The 25,870-nt window shown below is 51.8% G+C and overlaps 1 protein-coding gene across 1 annotated transcript in view; it reads right to left on the bottom strand.

The window, feature by feature from the left end:
- ABAT (4-aminobutyrate aminotransferase) overlaps nucleotides 1–25,022 on the bottom strand; it is an 86,941-nt gene extending 61,919 nt beyond the window's left edge. The window contains exon 1 of the mRNA XM_053894417.1: nucleotides 24,902–25,022. The gene's annotated coding sequence lies outside the window, so the exon portion shown is untranslated. The remainder of the gene's footprint in view (nucleotides 1–24,901) is intronic.
- Nucleotides 25,023–25,870: the final 848 nt, after the last annotated feature.

Genomic DNA, 25,870 nt, shown 5'->3' with positions numbered 1-25,870 from the left:
AAACAATTCTTTGTGGTAGGGATGTCTGCTCCCACTTTGCGGATGAGAAAACTGAGGCGCACTGAGGGTAAGGGACTTCCCTAGTGGCATACAGAGCGTGGTGCTACCCAGATAAGCCCCTAAATCTTTCTGGCTGGAAAGTCTACGCTTTTCCCACTTCTTAATCATTCCTCTTTCTTAAATCATGCCTCTAGACCAGTGCTGTCGAAAAGAAAGATAAATGAGAGTCTTAGAAGCAATTTGAAATTTTCTAGTGGCCACATTACAAAAAAATGGGCAACAGATGAAACTAATATGAGTTGTATGTTCTATTTAACCTGATATATCCAAAATATCATCATTCCAGCAGATAATATGAAAACTAACTAATGAAATTTTAGTATTTCCTTTTTGGTCATGCTACCTCTTTGAAATCCCATGTGTACTTTATTAGTTGTTATTTATGATATGAGGGTTTTTTTTCATTTTCTTTTCTTTTTTAAAATTTAAATCCAAGTCAGTTCACATTTAGTGTAATAATGCTTTCAGGAATAGAATTTCCTGATTCACCACTTACACAGAACACCCAGTGCTGATCCCAACAAGTGCCCTCCTTAAGGCGCCTTGCCCATTGAACTCCTCCTTCCACCTAACACCCCGCCAGCAACCCTGTTTGTTCTCTGTATTTAAGAGTCTCTTATGGTTGGCTCCAAAGTTTTCTTTTTAAGTTTATTTATTTTGAGAGAGACAGAAAGAGAGCGGAGGAGGGGCAGAGAGGAAGAGAGAGAATCCGCACTAACAGCACAGAGCCTGACACGAGGCTCAATCCCATCAACTGTGAGATCATGACCTGAGCTGAAATCAAGAGTCAGATGCTCAACCAAATGAGCCACCCGGGCGCCCCTGAAGCCCCATGTGTATTTTATGCTTACAGCACATGTCTGTGCAGACTAGCCACCTTGCAGGTGCTCAGAAGCCACGTGTGGCTTACTGGAGAACGCAGCTTGGCTTACAGATAGCTGGAATGAGTCCAAACCTTAGTGCTATTGGCTGCCATTTAGTGAGGACCTGCTGTATGCTTGAGCCTGTTCTAGCTACTTCCTTCACGTATGTTAAGTCCACTTATTCTCACGACTCTGAGAAGCAGTACTCTTACGAGCTATCGGGGGGAACATGAAGCTAAGGCAGTTTGGGGAACACACCCAAGATCGTAGAGCTGATTAGCTAGCCGAGGCACTGGCGTTGGAACCAAAGTTCTTCCAGAAACCTGGCCCCTCGCGTAGCCGCCGACAGATGCCGAATATCCTATTACAACACGTCAGTCACACGGGTCTGTGAAAATTAAACTCCAGAGAAGACGATTTGACTTGTGGCACTTAATTTTAAACAACCTGATTAATCAATACATGAGATCATGTAAGCATTAGCTAAAAAGTATGCAGCTCACTCTGAACTTTGCACCAGCGTGGGACCTTAAGAATTGATAACAAACCAGACAACGAATGCCCCCACCAGAGGGCCTTCTTTGGTCCCAATGGGATGTGAATTCGAGGGACCAGTCAAGTCCGGCCACTACCCACTTAGAGCGGCTCCCTGTCAGACACAGTGGTGGCTTTGCTCCTTCACGGGCTGACGTGTGGGATGGCCCGCCGGCCCTTGCTTGCCCCTCCCGTTCAGGCCAAATCTGACCTCACCTGTGACATACAAGAATTGGCTGTCTCACTCGGGATGGAGACGGTGGTGGCGACTTTGTGGCTGGTCCCGGGATGATCCTGGCCAAACGCCAAGAGATACACGCCCTGGAGCTGCCAGCATCCCTGACTCCTGGCTCAGTCCAGCCTGCTTTTTGGTCCACAGCGTGGCTGCTGCTGCAGAAATGCAGGCTTCGCTCTTGCCCCTTTGCCAACTGGCATAAAAGCCTACCACACTTTAGTGTTGACTTCTTGAACTTGACCAGAACAACCTCATCATCAGCTGGAGGATGAAACCAGACAAGAGAGAAGAAAGGGAACCCAGATCTGCCTCTGAAGTAGGTCTCTGATTCATCCGTTTCTCTCCCTCATTTCCACTGCCTCCTTCAGGCCACCAAGGTCATCTACTGCTGGGACAGTCCCCTTCCTGCTCCCACGTTCTTGGCTTGGCACTTCAAAGCTCAGCGTGGGTTACCAGGCTTTCAAAAGGTCTCTGAGACATTGCCCAAGCAACCCCTGCCTCTGATTCCTAGAAAGCACAAAGCTCTGTGGCCTCAGGGCCTTTGCATGGGCTATTCTTGCTGCCTAGACTGCTTCCTTCACTCCTGCTTGGCCAACTTCCGTGCATGCCTCAGACCTCAAACATCCTATGCTATTTCCTCAGAGAAGCTGCTTTATTAACCTCATGGAAATAAAAGCATCCACTGTAATTTCTCAGAGTGGTCTGTGTTATGGTTTCTTCCCACTTGACCACAGTTTCCACGTGTATATTTGTGTATCATCCGAATGCACACCTTCCATGCCATTCCCCACTCCCCAGGGATGTGGTGCATCCCCAGCAGACATTACAGGGCCTGGCACATAAGACGGCCACGGTCAGTGTCTGCTGAATGGATTCTTACTATTCCTGTCTTACAGATAAGAGACCCGAGGACTTGGAAGAAAAGAAACTTCCCCACAACTATTTTTTTTTAAGTTACTGATATCCTACTGTGTGCAAAGTCCTAACTCAAAGGGTCTAGAGGCTCTACCAAGAAATGTGGGCAAATGGCTGGTATACAGTTACACTCAAGAAACAGCACTGTTCCCCACAGGAACTATGAGGCCTCTCTTAACTGCTCTGTGAAATGAAGGGCGTGCGTTAGGTATGGAGTAAATGTCCTTTCTTGGAAATTATGCCCAGAAGGAAAAACCAACGGACCAACCCGGGGTTATGCTAATGCCTTTCTGATCTCCGGTTCTGAGCATCAGAATATCACCCCTGGCTCTCCAAACAGACGTTGCTCCAGGAGTATCTGAGTCTAGCCTTTTTGGAAAAGGATGTAGCCACAAAGAATCAAGAGATAACAAATATTTTAACCCCAAATAATTCCACCTCCAGAAATTTAGCTAATGCAAATAATCCTGAATAAAGGACCTCAGAGAGGGCCACAGGAGTGTAATTTACAAGAGCGAACAACTGGAAACAATGTCAATAAACCTACAGTAGACGATCCCTCAAGTAAGTTGTGATAGGATATCTTAATTATTTACCGAAAACTGTTTGAAAAGGCAGGGAAATGATTTTTGAAGCAACGCAACGAGAGAGAAAAGACCATGAAGGTTCACGGGCAGTCTGGCTATAATCTCGTTAAGGCGCGAAAACAAAACCAAAAACCAATACATGGGGAAGCGAGGCTGAAAGAAAGACATCTATTTTCTGTTCAGCACTTTTATCTCTGGGGTGGCAGTCGACTTTTTTGTATTTTCTGGATCATCGCAATGACGTGTTACTATTGGTTCATTCAAATGTTTGGAGGAGAGATACCTCTCTGGCTTTCTCCAATAATATGCACAGAGAAAGTATATCAGGGGTGGGTACAGCCTCAGTCAGCAGCCGAATGCGTCTAGACGTTTAATTATAGGAAAACAACTGCTGAATAATTTGACATGGCATTAATACAGAGAACCAGAGGCACTCGAAAATTGATCCGTGTTCAGTTTGGTTTCCGAAGGTGTGGAAAGAGGAGATGAGCTTCCACATGGGTTAAAAAAAGTACATTAGTGTTCTGGCACTGAACCAGGTCAAACTGGGTTCCAATCCCCAGGTGGAAATGCTCAGCAGGAGAAAGTGGGTCAACACGGGGGCAGGGAGTTTAGTCCAGGCAGAGCGGGACTCGTCCGTTCACCCCCAGACAGTCAGCTCCAGCTTGGAGTCTGGGGTCCACTGAAGGCCTCAGCAGAGGACGCTCTCCACCCTGTGATTCAGACTCAAGGATGGGGGTCTACAGGCTCTGGCCGGCTGCCTGCTTTTGCGAAATAAACGTCTTCTGGAACATACGATCATTTGTGGCTGCTGTGGCTGCCTTTAAGGGCTACGCGAGCAGCAGAGCAGAGACCGCGGGGCCACAGGCTGATGGCATTTACCATCTGGCCCTTTGCAGACAGGCCGCTGACCTGCGATCCAGGCACCTGCCGCCTCAAAGCCACAGATCTGTCCCATTTTCCTGGTAAACCGGCGGTCCACCTCGCTCCCTTCTGTGAAGAGTTTGGTTTTTCAAGGGGACACGTGCACCCTGCCGCTTTCCCAAAGCAGACACTGTCTCCTTTTTCTGCCAACATGTCGGCAACACCAGAGGAGCACGTTTCTCCAGACGTGGCACCTGCAGTCTGCTCAACTTTCCTGTATTTGCCATTACTTGTAAGACCCTTTCCCTTGAAATGATCTTGCATTTGAACAGAAAAAAATTTAAGTGATTTTGCATCACCATTCTGTCTGGAAAGCAGGATATCACTTGCCATGGACATCAGGGCCCTGCAGAAATTATGCGACAGCAACAGAGCTGTGCCGGTCCACGGCACCGGGACTCAGGCATCCGCACGAGGCTCCAGGCTGCCCCATCCTTCCGGATGGCCCCCCTCCTGAATCCCCTCTAACCCATCAGAAATCCTGCTGGCTTCACCTGGAAACAGATCCAGAATCTGCCCAGTTCTCCCAACTCCCACCTGCCACTCATGCCCAAGCGCCCAGGGCGCCCCCCCCGTGGCCTCCCAACTGGAAGCCAGACACAGAAGGACAGGGTATGGTCTACTTATATGAAATATGTTCACCAGGCAAAGTCCCAGACACGGCAAGCAGATTTAAGGTTACCAGACCTTACTAGAGCTGGAGCTCTAGCTTTTACTGGTTGCAGAATTTCTGTTTGGGGAGGTGAAAAGGTTTGGGAACCAGGTGGTGGTGAGGGTTGCCCAGCACTGTGTGTATAATTCATGACGCTGAATTGTACACTGAAAGATGACAGATTTTGTTGTGTATATCTGATCACGATTTAAAAACACTGATAATGTCATATCGCCAAACCCAAGCTAAATGTCATAAAGCTTTTGAAGGGGTGAACTGTAGGGTATGTGAATTGTTTCGCCATCAAGCTGTATCACGGTGGGAGTGATGTGGTGCCAGTCCAGGCATGGCCTCTGCCTGCCTCCACGGGATGACAGATGTCCTGTGAGACATTCGAGCCATGAGAAGCCCAAGTCATGAGGAGAGAGAGGTCAGGCACACCGTGGTGCCAGGCCTGGGGGTGAATAAGCCACCTTGGAGGTCCAGCCCAGTTGAGCCTTCAGATGATGCCAGCCCCAGGTGTACCCGGCCCAGCAGTGCATGAGAGACTCCCCACCCATAGGCCAAAAGGGCCAGGTGAGGCCAGCCAACCCTCACAAGTGCAGGAGATGATGGTCACTCGTTGTCTGAAGCCGCTAAATTTTAGAGGCTCACGCTGTGGGAGCCATCCGGTGGAGGCAGAGCTCTCGGGGCACCGCCTGCCACAGCAAGGAGAGTAAGCAAGCTTTGCATCAAATATTGTCTCTTCTGGTCACGTCCCTTTCGCTCTGGCAGGTCACTGAAAGGCGGCTTCCTTAAAACAAAGGTCATACCTGCTTTACCAGGCGGTTCTCAGGACAGACGCTCTAGCCGGGGAGGTCGTCCCACTTTGTCCCCCTCTCTGGCTGACCCTGCTGGCTGGCCCAGTCCCCCTCCCCCTGCTCTCCCCTCTCAGCAAACTATGATACGGCATGTTTTAGGGGCCATGGGCTGAGAGGGGGCAAAGCTACTGCTGGAGACCTGTGAGCTCAGCAGCATTCTGTCCTCCCTCTGGCAGCAGGAGCACACCCCTTTGGAAGGAGCACAGCCCTGCTGACTTGACTTTGGAGTTCTGGCTTCCAGCACCTGGAGAGAGTAAACTCCTGCTGTTTAAAGCCACCTCGTCGGTGGTACTTTGCTTACCAGCGCTGAGAAACGAGGGTGTTATCTCAAAGAATGTTTCCAGCAGTCCGGGAGGCCCCCTTCTCATCACCTCCGATCTACAAACCGTCATGTCCTCCACCTTAACACGCACACACAAGGGGAGCAGGGCCCGAGCTCATACATGTACCACACGGGCTGGGGTCTGAACTCAGGCACTGACTCCTGCCCTCGTGGCCTGACTCCACTCCAGACAATTCCAGGATGTCCTCCCTTCCACCTCTACCTGAATCCTAGCCACCTCTGCCCCAAGCAGCCTCCTAAACGGTCTCCCTGCTTCCACTGTGGCCCCCGTGTGCAATCCACTTTCCTGGGGGCCTGCTGGAGGCACTAAGCTCAAAGTCTCCCCAAACCTGCACCATGCACCTGCTGTGCCCCCTAGTCCCCCATCTCTGAATGGCTGGCACCTCCTTCGGCTCAGATATCACCTCCCTCAGAGAGGCCTTCCTTGATCCCCACTACCACACGTCACCGAATGTTATTTTCATCGTGGCCACTCACTCTTCTCTCATTTGTTCATGGATGCGGCTGTCTTCCTGCCCGGAACTCGAGCGCTTCACCTCTCTTGTTCACCTCAATTTCATAGTGAGTGTGCAATATAAATTATGTGTTGAATGTTGCCGAGTTCTTGGGATGTGCACCCGTCTGGGGATGGTAACAGCAGGCTGACTTCGTACGAGGGAAACCTAATGTCAACAAATGATCATTCAATCCAGGCAGCTTCCCTCTGGGAAAGCAGGCGGTCTTGTTAACACAGAGAGGCCTGTCCAATATCAGTGCTCTTGTGTCTACCTCCCAGGGCAGCTGGCTGCTGGGAGCACTACTCCCCCACCTCTCCTGCCACAGTCCCACCAGCTGGTCAGCGTCTGCACACAAGACGGGCTGGCCCGGACCCCAGGGACACAGTCAGATTTCCGACTCCCCGAATTCTGGAGAGCTCATGGGCAGAGGGCAGCCTTCTTCCCCAGGATTCCCCTGCAAGGTCATACTGGCCCTCTGCTGAGTCTTGGGCAGGGTGGAACGAGCGAGAGGACCCTGAATGACAGAGGTAACAAGGTCCGGAGGTCGTGGGCGTGAGCTGCGCAGTGAGACTCAGACTCGAGTCCCAGTACTGTCTGTGCTAGGGTGGCCGTCTTGGATCACTTATAAAACAAGAGAGAAATAACCGGAATGGGCAGAGGTCGGGTCCATAACTAACAAAGCTTCTTATATTGGAACGGGTTCCGCTACAGAAGCTGGACGTCCTTTCTAGGCTGCAGGAGAGGGGCTTCGAGCATCAGGGAAGGGGCTTGGGGAGACTGGATGGGCTCAGAGGTCTCCCCCCACTCCCGCCTCCACCAGGTTGCAGGTTCTGAGATTCTGTGCCTGTTTGATTGCCCGCTCTCCTGGGGCCACGGCTGTGCTCCGAGGAACAGCAGGTAACTGGACATCCCTGGGGCAAACTCCCGCACGAATAGCTGCTGTGCCTGAGCTCACAGCAAGTGCTATTCGTTTGAGACACAGCATCCCTCCCTCTCAAGCCAGACTCATTCCCATTGCACAGATGGGGAAACTGAGGCTCAGAGAAGTTTAGGTGAAACTCACCCCTACCCTGGTAGCAAATAAGTGGCAGCCGGGATTTGAACCCGCGTCTGTCTGGCTGCCTGGCTTTTCTGCAGAATCACGAGCACAGTGCTATGGGGGGATTCCACAGAGGCGGAGAAGTGCCATCTCAATAATCACTTGGCTCCTGCAGAAAATGGAAATGACGGCAAGGCGCCGGCCTCTTACCCCAGCCAGTAGGAACCAACCATCTGCTTCTCATTCGGTCTTCTAACAGAAATCTCTGAGGAGTGCCCCCCGCCCCCGCCACGGTGCCAGCTTAAGTGGGGAGATGTACACTCGGCAACTTTCTCTTAAAACCTGTGGCACCAACATGCCACTCTTATTGGTGAAGGCCATCCCCCAGCAAAGCTTGAGGACACTCAGAACAAAGAGCTCTGGTCACAGGGTGGATGCCAGTGGCCCCAGTCCCAGCGGCTCGGGCTCAGCTCAGGCACGGACAGAACACAGCCTGCGGGGCCCTGTGCTCCTGTGCAATGCGTCGGGAACGGGGAGGTGGTTGGGGAAGAGCAGCAGGTGGGTGAAGAAGGGAGCACGGAGCTGTGTCCCCAAATTGGAACTCAGGATGTGGTGGCCTGACTTGTTTTTCTCTTCCTTCTCTGCCTGGGAGCTCCTGCCTGGACGTGATGCGAGGTCAGATCCCTAAGTCACTCTGGGGGTGCCTCAGCCTCCGGAGTGCACCTGTCACAGCCACCTCCAACTGCCCATTCTGCCAGAACACGAGCCCCTCTTTTATCAAAGTGGAGGCAGCGACTGGGAATCTCAAATTTAAAACCTTTAAGAGCTAGATAATTAGCTCTTAAAAAATGGGTCCCATCTCTTGAGGGTCCTTGACAACCAAAATCTCATGTGGGTTCTAATATCATGCCCATTCTCCAGAGGAGGAAACTGAGGCTCAGAGTCACGTGACTTCCCAACACACATGGGTAGAAGGCACCTGCTGAGTCACTCCAGATCCTAGGGTCTAAAACTGCATCAGTGTGTGGATACGGGTGCCTGGGAGCAAAACTCTGTGAATAAAGCAAATCAATTCAATTTAAAGAAATAATGGCAATGATAGTGCAGGGGTCCACCGAGCAATTACTCTGTGTCAGGCACTCTTCCGAGGGTCTCCGTGTACTACCTCATTTAATCCCCACAGCGACCATTGAGGAAGATATGATGTTATTACCCCATCTTATAGTGGAGGCACAGACAGGTTAATCAGGGTTTCACTGCTGGGAAGCAGCCAGACTAGGATTCGAACCTGTGGACAGGTTACTGATCTCAGGTAACCAGGCACCTGCAGGGTTGCCCATCCTCACCATCCACAGCCTCTAGCTCTGAAGATCCCAGACCCAAGCCCTGAGTCACCCTGAGATGCTGTCACCTTTCGGTTTTAACTATCCCCCTCGTGGGGGCGGAAATCATTGTTGTTTAAAGACGTACAAGGTGGGGGCACGTAAAACAGAAGAAATCTGAGTATGCTCAGTGGATGGCGTCAATATCGATTTTCTGGCAAGATGCGACCACTGGGAAACTGGGTGAAGGGCACACGGCATCTCTCTATTATTTCTTACAACTACGTGTGAATGTACAATGATCTCAAAACAAAAAGCTTATTGGGGGAAATAAAAACAAACAGGAAAGATGAAACAAAAGAAATCCCTCTGAGCAAATTTGGGTCCTAAATACACACAGAACCCTGTCAAGAACTTCTGCGAAAGCGTTAATCCAGATAATGTATTCATGTATTCATTCAACCAACACTGGCCCCATGTTCACTTTATGCCAGATCCTGGGACGATGCTGGGGACACAGAAGGGACATGGAAGGCCTGTATCCTCATGGGATTCATGGTCTAGTGCTGGAGACAGAGGAATGGAGAATTACAGCAGAGAGGGGTAAACCCCTGTGAGAAGGGGAGCCCGGTGATGACGAATGAATGACGGGGACCTGTCCCAAACCAGAGGCGGCTGCCCCTCTGGGCCAGGCTGTCCTTGAACCTTTGATCACTTCAGATGGAAATTTCAAAATTTCAACCGTGTAGGATCTTGGGCAAGTGACTTAGGCGCTCTGTGCCTCAGTTTCCTCGTTTGCAAGATGTGGATGAGACCAGGACCTACCCTGGGGGTTAGATAACAATACGTGTAAAGCACTAGGAACGGAGGTTAGTCAAGGCGTTACGTGCGCCCTTTAGTTGCCTGTGAAAAGCAGAGCCCTGAGCTGCCTCCGGACCAGTGACGAAGCTACCCGACGGCGAGGGCTGTGCGCCTCCTGCACGGACGCCCCTGAGCCCTGCACATGGCTCTGCTCACTCACGTTGGGGGCAGGATGCAGAGAGGGGTCCCCGCGGCCCTGAGCTGAGCCTCGGCAGGACTTTGTGGCACTGGAGGGGGAACATGCCTCATTTTATAACCTTCTCCAGGTTAAAGATTACCAGCCCCTGGGGAAAATTCAGTTACAGCCCAGGATCTCCTACGACAGAACTTTCGCTCCTTCCAAGGCCTGCACCAGGCGAATCTCTCCCTAACCGTAGCGGGAAAGCATTTTTCCCGTTGGGCAGAGCAGCACGACCCCTACACACAGGGCACGGAGAGGCTTGCGGGCTTGCTCATTCCCTCCAGACAGGCGTTCACACAACACCCCTGCACGAACACCGCGAGGACCTCCGGCCCGCCGTGCTGAGCAGCCCGGCCAGAGTTGATGAGCATTCCTCGTCCCCAGAAGGAGGGTAGGAATGCGATGTGGCAGGAACTCAGGGTTTCAGGTCCCTGTGGGGGATTTTTCATTTTTCTCAACTCATCCACAACACAGGGGCGAGTCTGTACCGTTGGAAGCGCTCTGGAATGAAGATCCGGAAGGGTGAGTTAAAACCTACACTGAGCTAAACATCACGGGCTCCGCTGCCCTCTCCTTACTGTCGTCACCTAAAGCATTTTACCGACTCCCAAGGCAGAGTTCCCGCAACCCAGTGAGAGAAAGACCCAGAAACCCTGTGAGAAGCAATCGCCAGGGACAAGGTGCTAGGGAGAGATGAGCTCCCCAACAGAAACGCCCTCAGATAACTCTAGAAAAGGTATGGAAAAGGCGTGCCCCTTAAGCAGGGTCTCTCAACCTCAAAAGCCTCGATTTTGTGGGCCAGATCATTCTTTGCTGCGTGCGGTGGGGGCTGTCCTGTCCACTGCTGGATGGTTAGCAACATCCTGACTTCTACTCTCTGGGTGCCAATGTTTCCGTCCCCCGCCCCAGCTGTGACAAGCCAACATGTCTCCAGACCTTGCCAAATGTCCTCTGGCATGGGGGGAGGGACGGGGTACAGCTGCCCCGGTGGAGATCCCCTCTTATTTATTTATTTATTTATTTATTTATTTATTTATTTATTTAGAGAGCAAGTGAGCACGCAAGCAGGGGAAGGGCAGAGACAGAATCCCAAGCAGGCTCCTCGCTGACGTGGGGCTCCAATTCACGAGCCTTGAGATCAAGACCTGAGCTGAGTTCCGGAGCGGGACGCTCAGCTGGCTGAGCCCCACAGGCACCCTGAAGTCCCCTCCCCCTAAGGGACAAAGGCAAATCACCCCCGCCAAGGCGATGCAATACCACGTGGGCGTGAGCCAACCAACAAAGCGCTTCTGCTGAAGCCGTTCCAGCCCCAGTTCCCACACTTGGTTTCTGGGGAGCTGGTGCAAGTTTTGTAATGGCTCTTTCTCCACGAAATAGTCTGAAATCACGTCACAGGGTCGTCCGGGGGCTCCCGAGAGGGTGCTTGCAGCACACTGCCTGCCCAGCACAGAGCAGATGCTCCGTAAGCGGAGTGTGCCGAATGCAGGCAGCACGGTCGGCCAGAGGCAGGGACTCAGGGCAGTCTGTATTCCCCCTGACACATCCCACCGCACAGGGGAAAGCCAATCCGTATTCACAATCTACACCATCTTCTCTGGGCTCTGAAACCTTCCCGAAGCTCCCGGCTTCCTTATTCTCTTGCCAACAAATTCCTGCCTTGGAAACACACAAGGAACACAACAGATGCCTGGATTCATGAAAACAACATCAATCTTGTCGGCTCTGTCTGGATCTGCCGTCCCCAAACAGGGACGGGCCCGTTTAATGAGATTTTGAGTGCTGGTGTATTCAGATCTCCTCCACACCTCCCGATCCTGCAAAAACCCAGCAGACATATCTCGTGATTAAAAGCCTCTCAATTACTCGACTTAGTGCAGAAAGAACCAGAACCCCACACTGGAGACCAAATTAAAACATCGGTGTCAAGAGCAGGACCAGGGGCCTTAGGCCTAGGAACCCATCAGTGCAGCCCCAGGCAAGGAGCCTGACTCAGAACAGTGTGGCACTTACTCAGGTGAGTTTCCTCATCAGTCTGACCCACTCCTTATTCTGAAAAGAAACATAAAGTACCACTCGGGTTTAAGAAGTTAAATTTGGGGGCATCTGGGTTGCTCAGTCGGTTGAGCGTCTGACTTTGACTCAGGTCATGATCTTGAAGTTCACGAGTTTGAGCCCCATATGGGGCTCGCTGCTGTCAGCACAGAGCCTGCTTCAGATTCTCTGTCCCATTCTCTCTGTCCCTCCCTGCTTGAGCTCTCTCTCTCTCTCTCTCTCTCAAAAATAAACAAACATTCAAAAAAAGAGAAATTAAATTGACAGAGAGCTGGAAACAGTCATGTTTGTCCCTTGGATGCTGTGTGGTCTTAGGCAAGTGACTTAAGCTCTCTGGTTTCCGTTTTCTCATCTGTGGAGTGAGGATAGCACCGCCCGCCAGGGTGATGAGCAGAGATGATGATGAAGAGCAAGAGGAAGGAAGAATTCCGGCCCACGGCACCAGGCGCACCCAGAAGGGCCCAGCAGGCAGGACGCGGCTGCCAGGCTGGGGGCAGAAGGGCTCCAGACCTGACACCGTGCTGGCAGAACCCAGGCAGACCCACGTGGGAGGGCTGGGCTTGCACGGCTGGCAAAACCGAGACGCTCGGTGCCAGGGGCTAGAGGGAACCGAGCTGTCGCTCTGGAGGTTGCTGTACTATTTCCTCCTGTAAAGAAGCCACCCCAGGGGTGCGGAAAGGGCTCCTGGAACTGCTCTTAATCTGGAAGATTCAAGGAGACTCTTGTTATTTGCTCAGGGTAATTGTTCTTGGTGCATAAAACCCAGCCCTTGAACACAGTTCAAAGGCCTGGAGGCCTGGCCCTGCTCACTGTTCTAATCTCCACGCATATCACCTTCCCCTCCCTCTGAGTCCTGCCAACTGGATCCAGTGTCTGTCCTATGCAGGCTTCTGCCTCAGAGCCTTTGCAGATGCTGTTCCCACTACTCCCAAATGCTTTTCCTTTGCTTCTGATTCCTTAATTCCTATTCCACTCATGATGCACCTCCTCCAGGAAGCCTTCCCTGACCCTGTCTCACCAGATGAAATCCCCCTCTTCACACACTCTTGAACCCACAGGCCTCCCTCTCCCTTTGGTGGCACCCCCACATTTACATGGCACCTCTGTTTCTACAATTATTTGGCTCATGTCTGACTGCTTACAAGACCGCAACACTCTTTAAGCTGTACTTAAAACCATATCCCTTGGGGTACCTGGGTGGTTCAGTCAGTTGAGCATCCGACTTCGGCTCAAGTTATGATCTCACGGTTTGTGAGTTCGAGCCCCACATCAGGCTCACCGCTGTGATCACAGAATCTGCTTCAGATCCTCTGTCTCCACTTCTCTCTGCTCCTCTCCGGCTTGTTCTCTCTCTCTCTCCCTCTCGCCCTCTCAAAATTAAACATTAAAAAAAAACCAACAACAATAACCCTAACATCACACTGTCTGGCACCACACTGGGCTCTCCATACATTTTTGATAAATTGTTGGAAGTGTTGACTGGTAAGTCTCTTCGGCGGGCAATCTGGCACATTCTATCATATTCTAAAGCTACTGTAGTTAAGACAACGTGGGGTAAAGACAAACATACCAATGCAACAGAACAGAGAATACAAGAACAGACCCCTTGGTTTCTGACAAAGTGGCAGTGATATTGGGCTGGTTGCATTATCCCCATGGGAAGAAAAATGTGTTGTGATCCTCCCTAATGCAATATATAAAAATCAACCCTGGGTGGTAGGAGACATAGATCTGAAAGCTTTTCGGAGATAAGAGGGGAGTAACTATGGATGACCTCGAGTTTCTCAAATAGGACACAAAAAGCATTAACCATAAAGGAATGTGAGCTACATAAAAATTAAAAATTCCTATTGCCAAAAGTCACCACTGAAAATGAAAATCACACCACAGGGTAGGAGATATCTGCAAAACCTATAACTGCCAAAGGGACAATTTTACCAAGCATGACAAAAACTCCTACAAAGCAATCAAAAAAATGACAATTCAAAAGAAAAATGGACAAGAGATATGAACAGGCTAACTTTAGAAAACAGCAAATCCAAATGACCAAGAAACACATAAAAGAGATGATAAAATTCAGTTAGTAAGCAGGGAAATTAAAAAAAAATTAACATTCATTTATTTTTGGGAGAGAGAGAGAGAGAGAGAGAGAGAGACAAAGTGCAAGTAACAGAGAGGCAGAAAGAGGGAGACACAGAATCTGAAGCAGGCTCCAGGCTCTGAGATGTCAGCAAAGAGCCTGATGTGGGGCTTGAACTCATGAACTGCGAGATCATGACCAGAGCCCAAGTCGGATGCTTAACCGACTGAGCCACCCAGGTGCCCCAGTAAGTAGGGAAAATTTAAAAACCACTATGTACACCCTGGACTACTGGCCAAGAAAGGAAACAAATGGACGATGCTACAAGGTGCGGCATGGATAGATTGCGGATGTCATGGTCTGCAAAAGAAGGTAGACACAACGGAGCACGATGGCAAAAACCAGACAAAACTAATCTGCCACAAAGGACGTATCCTCAGGTGGGACAAGTGCAACTACGGAAGAGCAAGGAAGGGTGGGAGGGACCGGAAGGGGCACCACAGGGGTAGGATGACGACTGAGAAGGGCACGAAGAACTTGCTGTTTCTTGCTGACCTGGTTCTTGGTCATATGACTGCCAATTTCGTGAAAAAAGACTGAGCTGTTCTTTTTTGTTCGGGGTTGGCTTCTGTACACAAAATACTTTCCAAAGTATTTGGGAAAACAACAACAACAACAACAACAACAACAACAACAACACCCACACACACACACACACACACCTTTTGATGTAGCAATTCCACTCCTAGGAGTTTATCCCATGGAAATATTCGCACATGTGTGAAATGACTATGATATATTAAGGATAAAGAACAAAGCACAAAACGGTGACCTTGTGTAAAGTATGGAGCTGCCTCTAGGGAGAGGAAGGGGCCCAAGAGATGTGGATGAGGGAAATTTACTTTTCTCTGTAAACCGAGGTGTATCGCTTGAGTATTTTACCACATGCTACTTTGCCGATTCGGAAAATGAATTAATTATCACTTAAAAACAGAATAAGCACATACAGGGGTGTCTGGGTGGCTTACCCAGTTAAGCATCTGACTTCGGCTCAGGTCATGATCTCACGGTTCGTGGGCTCAAGCCCCGTGTCAGGCTCTGCACTGACAGTAAGGAGCCTGCCTGGGATTCTCTCTCCCTGTCTCTGCCCCACTTAAATGTGCATGCGCATGCACGCTCTCTCTCTTTCTCAAAATAAATAAATAAATGAAGTTAAAAAGAAAAACAGAACGAGCGCATAGAGACTGGGCAGAGGAAGGCATGGGAACAGAGGGATGCGGGATTTTGATTCTCTGAACCTTGGAGGTCTCCAGTGAAACATGTTTGAAGACGGGTTTTGGAGCCAGGCAGGTCTCGGGATCAAGTCCAGTTTCTGGCTCTTCCTACCTCTGACCTTCGTAAAGAGATTTTAAAACTCTCTGATTCTGCCTTCATGCACACAAGACAACCTTACCATCTGGGTTACTGAGAGCGTTAAGGGAGATTATCCAAACGGAGCCTGGTGTCTGGCAGGTAGAGAGCACTCAACCATGTTCGCCTTTATCATCCCCCCAATAACCAGCAACATGCTGCCCCAAGACGTATTGTTGCTGCCATTTTACAGATGAGGAAACTGAGGTCCAGATGTCACAATCTCCAGCACCCTGAGCAAGCCGGCACGACACAGCTGCTTTCTGAGTGTGTGACTTTTCCCTGGACCCCATAGGAGCAACCAAGAAACCGACCTCAACCCACGCTCTTACAGCAGGCCAGCGAGGGGGTGCACGTGGCCGAAAGGGATCAGTCACCACAAATAGTCCGAGTTGTCTGTGGGCGGTGGCTGCTGAAGGAAGTGCTTTGGACTTTCTCTGCCCACCATAGGTCTTATTCAGAGTTTCTGACTTTTCAATTCTGCTTTCTCATTTGCCACACAGCAGCTGGTCCCCCCAAACTGCCGGTCAAGGGATAAGACATTGTTTTTTAAAAAAATTTTTAAGGTTTGTTTATTTTTGAGAGAGAGAGAGAGAGAGCGCACACAAGTCGGGGAGGGGCAGAGGGAGAGGGAGACACAGAATCTGAAGCAGGCTCCAGGCTCCAAGCCGTCAGCACAGAGCCCGACACGGGGCTTGAACTCACAGACCGTGAGATCATGACCTGGACTGAAGTCAGACACGTAACAGACTGAGCCACCCAGGCGCCCCAAGTGATAAGACATTGTGATTACCCTCGACTGAGAAGTAGCAGAGGTCAGAGAGCATGGGGAGGGGAGGGGAGGGGAGGGGAGGGGAGGGGAGGGGAGGGGAGGGGAGGGAAGGGGAGGGCAAGGGTGAGGGCAAGGATGGGGTGGGGCTTGGGATCGGGAGGGCACATCCAGTGGCATCCACATGGCTCAGAGTCAGGGCTTGGGGCCTCGGAGTCTGTAAGCCTGGGTTTCTCCGCACACAAGCTGCTGTTACTCTGAGGGCCAGGTTGAGTGTGCCATCTTCTCTGGGCCTGCATTGCCCACCTCAGCAATCTGACCGGCCTTTCCTCCAGGGTTGTTGTACGCAATGACATGAGCAACTACACAGAAAACCCTTAGAATAACCCTAGCAGCCACTGCATTCTCGGCAAATACGAGCTGCCTGCTATTTATGGGTGACGGACTGCCATTAGGTGGGCAGAGACTAAGCTGAAACTCTGTTCCAGGGTCCTCTGAATGTTTCCTCTTGTCCCTCTGGCTTCTCATTACTCTGACAGCCCAGCTCTGAATCCCTCCTGGACCCCGTCCCCGGGTCAGGAGGCCCATGTCCTTGTGTGTGTGGCTCTTCTGTGAGCCCTGCCCTCGGCCCCGGGGAGGACTGTGCACTTAGGCCTGGGGAAGGACGCCAGGCGCGCAAACCCGCATGCAGGCAGTAATTTGCACAAGTGCTCCTTCGTGTGCTCATTTCCAGCCTGTCCCCAGAAGGGCGCTCAGCCTGCAAAGCCAGCAGAGAGCTATTTACAGCTCTGGCCAAGGAGACAGGAGGCAGGCTCTGTTCCCACCCAGGAACGGCCCTGCCACGGTGGCTTGCTCTTTTGGCTGCTTGTAAGAGGCTGTTGGGTCAACCTTGCCCCAGAGGAGCTTTGAGGTCCTAAAAGCTTTTGCTTGAAGGCCAGCGATCTGCCCCAGGGGTTGTCTGGTTCCCTCAGGGAGCTCGTGCTTAAAGGCAAATGGGAGAAGGTGTCCCTGGGTTCCCCCAGGAGAGCTGCCAATGGGTTCTAAACATCTAGGCGCAGGAGGCCTGTCAAAACCATGGACAGCTCTAGCCACTCAACTACCACTCTTGGACAACTGGCCCAGGCCCACCGGCCCACTTTTGTTTTATTAGAACATAGACTCCCCATTCGCTACATTGTCTATGGCTGCTGGACTGTAACTATATGGCCCCAAAGGCTCAAGTATTGACTATCTGCCCCTTTACAAAAGAAATCTGCCAAGCCTTATTCTAGGCAATGTCCCCATCATCTCATCTTTTAACAGGTTTCTCTGTTAAAAGCCACCTATAGTTGGGGTCTGCTCTCCACCCAGCTTCCGGAAGGATGTTTCTCCAGTGCTAATCAAATCAGGTCACATCCTTGCTTAACATCCTTCCGTGGTTCCCTACTGGTCTCTGGTCAAGTCCACTCATTGTCGTGGGTCACCTGGATGTCCACGATCTCTCTGGCCCTCCAACAGCTTCGCCTCTCCTCACTCACCCATGCTGTGCTCTACCAAAGACCTCCCCCCATCCTCTGAACACAGGTTTTACAGGGGAAAAAAGTATGCCTCAATGGAGTATTATGCATTATCTGTGTACAGGACAAACTTTCAGGTTATCTGATTTCTAGCCCTGTTCACTCTCTTTGAGCTATTTTTCCCAAAGCTTTGTAAGTTGCAGGAAATGGATACACAAGCAAATTCTGTCTTGTCCAATCATTTCCCCCTGCCATTTGCAGTTAATTTCAATATTCCTTTCCTCCACATACATAGTTGTGCTTTAGTCGACTTTGCCTTTGGGCCAGTTCTAACATCTGCCGGTTCCCTCACTGAACGAGCCTAAAACAATCTTGAACAAGTGTTCCTTTTTGCATCTGCACGGGACTCATGGTTTTACCCCCCCCCCTTTTTTTCCCCCTGAAGATTTCAACAGTTTCCCACAAAGTCTCTGAGCTTCTGTTCATGTTATCTCTGTCAAGAACATCTTGCCTGCCCTTTCTTTCTGAAATTTCTTCCCCAGCATCCCCAGGGTTTCTCTGAGTTCCAGCCTCTATGTGCCCCCAGCCTTCCCCGGGGACACATCTCACTGAATGGCAATCGTTCTGGGTCTGTCTCCCCACAGCCAGCCTAGAGGATCCTCCAGTGAGCAGCTGGGTCTCCATCTCTCCCTCGTCACACGCACACACACGCCTAGTAATGCACAGGACACATGAGAGTTGTACAATAAATGGACACGTTAATGAATGAATGAACGTCAGACTGCCCACCTAGGCAGAAGCCACTGAGGGTGACGCCTTGTTCTCTTTGCTCAATACCATATACACGATGCTGGGGTCTGGCATCTGCTAACCCAATTAATACTTGTTGGATAAATGAAAGAATACACTTACATTCTGGTTCTTGGCCTACTTTTTCAGCAATCTCCCATTTCTCCACTTTGGAACAGCAAAGCCAGCAGCTTCAGGCCAGTGCCTTCCCACCCAGTGATTCTGTGTCTCACCACCGTTGACACTAAGCCTCTCCGGGTGCTCCTCCCCAGTTTCCATTCTGCTTCACCGTAGTCGCGACCCTGAGCAAGGTACCACCCCTCTGGGCCTCTGTCTTCCCCTGCACGAAGCCATCAGTTCAGACATTCCAGGCCATAAAGTGGGTAAGGCAAAGATAGGACCGACCAATAATGCCTGAATGATGTTCCGGCCCAGATACCATTTACCTTGGAACAGATGCTGCCGGAGTAACTCATCAGCAAAGCTACGCCGGGCTTAGCTTCTGAGTTGTGAGGGCGATAGAGAAGTCCTAGCACAAGTTTCCCAAACTCGAATGTGACCATGAGTCCCGCCTCCCCCAACCCCCACCGAATGCCAACCTGGGATAATGTTAAAATGTAGATTTGCATTCTGTAGGCCTGTGAGGGGCCCAAGAGCCTGCATCTTCTTTCTTTCTTTCTTTCTTTCTTTCTTTCTTTCTTTCTTTCTTTCTTTCTTTCTTTCTTTCATGTTTATTTATTTTTGAGAGAGACAGAGCGTGAGCAGGGAAGGGGCAGAGAGAGAGGGAGACAGAGAATCTGAAGCAGGCTCCAGGCTCTGAGCTGTCAGCACAGAGCCCAACATGGGGCTCAAACTCAGGAACCGTGAGATCATGACCTGAGTGGAAGCTGGGTGCTTAACTGACTGAACCACCCAGGAGCCCCAAGGGTCTGCATCCTACTGAGCACCCAGATGTCTTGATGCTGCTGGGCTCTGTACCTTGCTTTCAGCAGCAAGGTGCTAGGACACAATGGGTCGCAGCTTTGAAGAAATTCTCAGTGTGGCCAAAGGACAGACTTCCAGCCTGCTGACAATAGTTCAAGGCAGTAAATGTGAGCACCTAAATGGGAGACGTTGGGAGTTAAGCCTATAGACCTCTGAGGACAGACAGATTGGCAAGGTTGGGGAGTCTGGTGCAGGGATGTCAAAGAACATGGAAACTAGGCTCAGAGCATTCTGCCAGGCCCGCGATTCTACTGAATCATCAAGTCTGGTGGTGGGGCCCACCAATCTGTGTGTTAACAAACCCTCCAGGGGCTTCTTATGCTCAAGTGTGAGAACTACCGTGCTAGGCAGAGAGAAAGGGGTAGAATATTCCAGTTTGAAGAACAGTGTTTTGTTTGCCCACAGGAGAATTTCGGGCACCTGTCTGGGCTTCTTATGCTCAAGTGTGAGAACTACCGTGCTAGGCAGAGAGAAAGGGGTAGAATATTCCAGTTTGAAGAACAGTGTTTTGTTTGCCCACAGGAGAATTTCGGGCACCTGTCTGGGCTTTGTAAATTGCATTCATTTATTCATCCATACATTCGTACACTCCTCCATCAATTTATCCAACCAAAAAGTGGTCGGGTCCATGCATCCATGCGCCCATCAACCCATCCACTCACCCACCCAACATCCAGCAAGTATGTCCTGAAACGCCCACCATGAACCCTCTTAGGCACAAGAGATATGACTGAAATTGCAGATACGCAGATCTCTCTTAGCCTCTAAACCAGTGATTCTCAACCAGGGAGAACAAGTTTGCCCCCATAGGACATTTGGCAAAATCTGGACACATTTTTGGTTGTCACACAGGGGTGGAGGCACTACCGGCATCTGGTGGGGTAGGGGCCAGGGATGATGCTAAGCATCCTGCCATGCACAGAACAGCCCCCCACAGCACAGTTAATAGTGTTGAGGTTGAGAAGCTTTTCTCTAGACCGTGAGCCCCTTGTGGGCAGTAACTGTATTGTAGTCCCCTGGGTATCCCAAGGTCACAAGACAGTGCCCGACCCACAGGAGCTGAGCAGATGTTTCCATGCAAGAGGAAAATGCGCAACACAAAAATACACTCATGTCTATAAAGAGCTCTGAAAACTCAACAACAAAAAGACAACCCAATTCAAAAATGAGCAAGGGGCTTGAATAGACGTTTCTCCATAGAAAATCTACAAACAGCCAACAAGCAGCTCATGAGTCACTAGAGAAATGCAAATCAAAACCACCATGAGGCATTGCTTCACATATGCTAGAACGGCAGTAACAGTGATAATAACAACAATAACGATAATAATAATAATGAATATAATTGGAACACAACCAGCGTTGGTAAGGATGTGGAAGTACTGGGCCCCTTGCACACCTACTGGTGTGAATGGAAAATGGCGTCTCTTGGAAGTTCCTCAAAAGGTCAAAAGAGGAATTATCATGTGGCTAATCACATGACCGAGGAGTTCACTTCCAGGCTGATGAGCCCAAAGAACTGAAACCAAAACCTGTATATACGTATTCTTAGAAGCAGAAAAGGCCAAAGATGGGGAAATGAAACCCTGAGGGGTCTAGTGGTCACGACCTCTAGTGAGGCCATCGTGCTGGTAGAAGCCCAGTCTAGCTGCACTCATCCAACCCCCAGGCCCACTGGGAATTTTAGAAAGAGCTCCCTCAAGGCCCAGGCTGAGATTCGGCCTGGGGCCTGGGGCCTGGGGCGGGGGGGGCCTCAGCTTCCTGTCTCCAGAACTCTGAGACTCCAGAACTCTGAGTTTCAGCAGCTGGAACTGCTGGTTGAGTGCTTTCCCCAGAGAAAGGGACGGGTCCAGGCAGAAATGTGCCTGACGCTGGGGCCGGGGGCTGGGCTTCTCCAGCGGCGGGGTCAAGGCAAAGGGCCCCAGCCTGGGCTTCAGGACTGGGCCTGAGTCCCAAGCCCGTATTTCCCGGCTGAGTGACCTAGAGCAAGTCTGTCAACCTCTGTGTGCTGTGCTTTGCTCATTTTTACTCTTGTGTCCATCTACCTGTGTACACGAGTGAACATTCCTAGAAGAAGGAGAGCTGGGCCAAAGGGCATGCAGTTTGAGTTCTGGAAGAGGTGGCCAGATGACCTTCCAAAGAAGGCTCCAGAACCAGGTTATTTCTGAAACTCTTGCTGGAATCAACATTTCTTTGACCTCTAGCAGGGAAGGGAGTAATGCCCTTAGACAAGCCATGTAACCTCGGTGAGGCTTGGTTTTGCTCATCTGTAAGATGGGAGGCCCAGAGCAATGCACAGGAGGTGCTCTGGAGGTAGCAGAGGGCTTTTAAAATTTTTTTTTTGATGTTTATTTATTTTTGAGAGAGAGAGACAGAGTGTGAGTGGGAAAGAGGCAGAGGGAGAGGGAGACACAGAATCTAAAGCAGGCTCCAGGGCTCGAACTCGTGAACCATGAGATCATGACCTGAGCTCAAGTTGGACACTCAACCGACTGACCCCCCCGGGCGCCCCAGCAAAGTATTATTTAATATGAAGGACTGAGATTCTCATTAACACAGGGAGGCTCAGTGGCTGGACACCACCCCCCTCCATCGTGCAGAAAGCAGAGAAGGGAGCCCGACCGAGCAAGGAGAAGGAATGTGTTTTAAGTCAGGCATCAAGGGTATGCAAGACACCTGCGGTAGTGGGATGGGTGGGCGTGATTCTGCCCCCCAGGGGACAGCTGGCAATGGCTGGAAACAGTTTAGTGGCCTAACTAGAGAGGTTTCTACTGGCACCTAGTAGCTAGAGGGGCAAGAATGATGCTAAACATCCTCGGTGCACAGGACAGCCCCTGACACTGACAATTATTCCGCCCCCAGTGTCAGCACTGCTGAGGATGAGAAGGCCTGGTCTACAGCTCTCTCTCCTCTGAGGCCTACCCGCCAACAACCTCATTCAGAAGTAAGGAAACTGAGGCTCAGAGAGGGAGTGACTTTGCCCAAGATTCCCCCGCCAACAGGAGGCAGGAGTCAACTCTTGGCTCCCCCTGACTTTATGGTGTGCGGTCCTAAAACACAAAGGTTTTATGACTTTGCACTTGAAATCACAATCATTGCTCCCACCCATTTGCGGTAGCAGCTACGCACATGACGAGGATTAGCTCATTTTATGTGGATATAAGATTAATAATCTCCTCAAGATCACACACCAAGGAGCAGATTTGGGTTCCAGACCCAGATAAGAGGGGTCCAGAGACAGATCTCTTGCCCCCTGTGCAGGCCAGTTCCCTTGACGCTCTGAACTTTCGCCTTGGCACCTTGGACCTGGCTCCCTGCTCTAAAATGGAGCATGACAGCCAACCCTTTAGCTGGAGGTGGCGGGGGTGGGGGGAGGGGAGAGAGAAGCCCCCACCTCAAGACCCTCCCATGTGCAGGGACCCAGTCGCTGTTGCCCCGCTGGGTGGTTCTGGAGAGGCTGCTGCTGCCCGTTCCAGCTTCTGCCCCATCTGGTGGCTCAGGAAACGCAGCCATGCTCTGAGCGGGGACAGCAGACTGCTGTAGGGTGGGCTCAGTGCCACGATCACATGGGGTGAGCGGTGAAGTGCAGACCCCCAGGAAGAGATTCTACAAGGTGGCCTGTGGGGTGGGGGGGCAGTGCTGAGTTCCAGCTCTGCTCCTTCCCACCTCCGTGACATTCTCAGAGCCCCTGCGCCTCCTCTGACAAGCCGAGGGGCCAGTGCCAGCAGGCCCAGTTGTAAACGTGAGGACTGGAGCCTGTGTCCTGGACCCCAGCACCCCACGATCCCTGGAAAGACTGTGACCAGATTTGCCACCCACTGGCCGGATGACCTTGAGCAAGTGTCTTCCCCTCTTTGTGCCTCTGTTTGCTCAACTGTCAAATGAGGGAGCGGATCTTTAACCAAGAAGCCCTTTGGGGCTTTGGCACTCCAGACTTGCCTCCCCCCGGGGCTGACCTCTTTGGGCCTCCCGGACACACATTTCTCCATACCCCATATCCTGCGTGCAGGTGTAAGGAGTAAGGCAAAGCTCCTCGCCTTTCTCCTTCCTGTCCTCCACCCTGGCCGGCCAGATAAGAGCTGGTTCCGGCCCCCCTCAAGTCACCAACACCCTGACCCTTGGCCCAACAACGGCAACATTGTCTCCAGCCCAATGGATGGTTCCTGCAGCATCTGCCTCCCTTGGCCGAGTGCCCAGGGAGTTCCACTGAGCAGTGCCCACTGGAGCTGGAGGGAAGGGGAGCCCCAGGGAGCAAGCTGGGCCCCCCTCTTTGCATCTGACACTCCCTTCTCCAGGGAGCCTGGACTGCCTCAGGGGAGAGTATCCTGAACACTAGCGGTGGTCCTGTTGCCTTTAGGGGCCATCTCTGCTGTCAGAGTTCAGAGGGTACTAGAAAGGGCCCCTAGGCTCAGGATCCTGACTTTAAGGGCTTCATTCTTACTCAACATCCTCTGGTCCTATCTCTGGCCCAGGGGGTGGAGGGGTGGGTGGGAGAGGGGAGGTGGGATGGAAACAGGTGGAGCAGTGAGGTGTGGGGGTACAGTCGGGGAAGGACTGGGTTCTGGAGGGGCAGGGAGAGTGGCTGGAGGGTGTTCATGAGCGGGGAGTGGCTTGGAAGGGTTAGAGGGAGGTGGAGTCAGGTGGGCGGCTTGGTCCAGATGGGTGGCCAGCTCCTTGTCCTGTTTCTGAGTAGGAAAGGCCCTCACCTTGCATCTGTTGGAGGAAGAGGGTACCTCCCCCAAATGCTTTTACTGTGGTGGTGTCTGAGGCAACCATGTCTCCATCATGGGTGGGAAGGGGGCCATGGGCGGGGTGGGGGAGGGGGAGGGAATCCTCCACATCCAAGGCAAATCTCAGAGTCCAGTTTGGGAAGTGGGGTACACAGGGCGGTCCCTGTTGGGTGTGAGGGGCTTCATGTGAGACATACTGAGTCTCTGCCCTCATATTTCCTAGTCTTAAGGAGGGGCTTATTTCCCAGCACATCTGGGGGGGCCTTCGTTTTCCACAGAGGGAGGGTCCTGTTATCTACGTGCTGAGAAGACCCCCACCATTCCGAAGCGAGGGTGGAACAAGAGATCCAAACTTAGTTTCCGAGGGAGGCGGAAGGTGCATCCATCTCCGAAGAGATGAGAGGGGCCCTAGATACGCGTGGAGGCTGGACCCCACTTTGGGGGGGGGGGTGCACATTCCATTGCAAGGGGTAAACCGAGCAGGGGAATCCTACCTCTGGAGCCTGGGGCCCGGAGGAAGAGCCCTTTTCTTTTGGGAATTGGAAGCTATTTTCCTCTCTGGGAGGTGAAAGACCCTCTCCTTTTACGGGGAGGGGACCCGCGTCTGGAGAGGATGAGGGCCCCGTTTCTGGGAGAAGACGCCCCGTTTTTGCTCCCTGGGGGCAACGCCATCTCGGTGGACGGGCCCGCCTCATGCGACCCGGCGCCTGGCCCTTACCTCCAGGCCCGGGCTCCGGTCTGCGGACTCCGGTGTGCCGGGCGCCGACTTGAGGCTCCTGCGCTCTGAGCTCCGGGTGCGTCCGGTCTCTGCCCCACTTCCCCCAGCGACTCGCGGGGTTTCCTGGCTCCGCCGAGCCGCGCTGGCCAATCAGCGCTGCCGGCCCCGGCCCTCGTTCGCGCCGCAGCCAATGAGCGCGCCCGCCACGGGCCACCGCCCCCGGGGGGAGGGGGAAGGCAGGGCGGGGGCAGAGTCCGGCCTCCGGGGGCGGGGGAGCCGGGGGCCTGGAGGAGGGACCTCGAGGGCCTGGGAGCGAGGGTTGGGGCTGTGGAGGAGGAGGCTGAGGAACCCCACCAGGCCGGAGGGGAGCCTAGCGAATGCGGGGTGGAGGACGGCTCCATAGGTTGATTTAACCTAGACCTTAATTACCTCCTGTCCCCTTTCCTGGATCCTGGGGTCTGCGGGTGAGTGTAGCTGTCCCACCTGCTCCCCGCGTTCTGGCTCTGGAACCCTAGATCCAGAGTCAGAATCCGTAAGATGCCCTGCTCCTCTCCGCCTCCTAGTGCGGGCGCTCAGGGCCCTCTCCATCAGCCCTCGGAGCTGCCCCTTAACACCTCACTTAACACCTCCTGGCCCACCAGCTCCGCAAGACAAATGGCTTCTGCATGCTGGAGGCAACGCTAAGAGCACTGGACTAGAAGTCCATGGTTTTGTCTGCATGATCTAGGTCGGGCCACTCCACCGATCCAATCCTCAATTTCCTCAAGAGTAAATGAAGACAATAGTGGTAGTACCTCCTTCATGGCTGCAAATGAGACTGTAGAGGTGGTGAAGGTGCTCTTATAAAAATTAAAATGCCCTATCAAAGCTAGGTAATACTAATGTGTGAATGAGTAATAGCCCAGGAGTTTTCTAAAGGTATTTGGAGAGAGAATGCATTCATTCATTCAGTGGTAGAGTCAAAGACAC

This window comes from Panthera pardus, unplaced genomic scaffold (genome assembly GCF_024362965.1).
Source record: "Panthera pardus isolate Hobbes unplaced genomic scaffold, ASM2436296v1 HiC_scaffold_5, whole genome shotgun sequence".
In the NCBI taxonomy this organism is placed as follows: Eukaryota; Metazoa; Chordata; class Mammalia; order Carnivora; family Felidae; genus Panthera; species Panthera pardus.
This window is presented reverse-complemented; position numbering and strand designations above follow the sequence as displayed.